Below are 847 nucleotides of genomic sequence, written 5' to 3' on the forward strand. Positions count from 1 at the left end.
CCTTTCATATAGTGAAGGGATTTTTCAAATAGGTGCAGTGGTTCTAGAGATTACCTCGAACATATAAACACACAAAAATCCGCCCTCTCTCTTTATAATATAAGTATAGATCATGTCCGACGATTCTGATTTTTTTTTTTTTTTTTTTTTTGAAAAAGTCAATTTTAATAATTACGACAGTTAATCAGTTTTTGAAGTGCAACTTTTTATGCAAGGGCTTTGAAATTCTGTGGGACGGAAGTGACGCAGTTGTTTTTGTTTGACGAAAACACGTGTGTATAATCAACGCATTTCGAGGATTGTTAGTGCTCTCGTTGTTTTTAATTAAAATGTTATCATTAAAATGTAAAATTTTGTTGTGAATCCTGACACGTCTTTGTCGGAACTCGATCCATGGTCCGATGGGTTCGAATCTTAGCGCTCTGTCGATTGAGCCGCAGTGATTGTCGGTCAGATTGTGCATAGTGCAGCAATATTAGTATGTGTACGAAAACCGTGTTGAGGAATGGTGGTGTGGTGTTCTTCACTTCAGATGTGTAGCTTTATTGATATTTGACTGTTTCACCCTCCTTACAACCCAGATCTTTCACCTTGAGTCTTTCATGATTTTGGCCCCATGAAAGAAGAACTTTTAAAGCGATGATACCACTCGGATGACAAGGTAAAAGCTGAAACCCAAGAATAGTTAACGGATTGGATGGGATTTTTTCACAGTAAGTGCCGAAGAATTTGTATCATGCCTCGACAAATGTTTCAGTAACGGAGGTAATTATGTTGGAAAGTGGACTTTTATTCCAACTTTAAGATGTATAAAGTTATTGTAAAATTTCTACCCTGTTTTGCTTTC

Source organism: Uloborus diversus, chromosome 4, assembly GCF_026930045.1.
Source record: "Uloborus diversus isolate 005 chromosome 4, Udiv.v.3.1, whole genome shotgun sequence".
NCBI classification, from domain to species: domain Eukaryota; kingdom Metazoa; phylum Arthropoda; class Arachnida; order Araneae; family Uloboridae; genus Uloborus; species Uloborus diversus.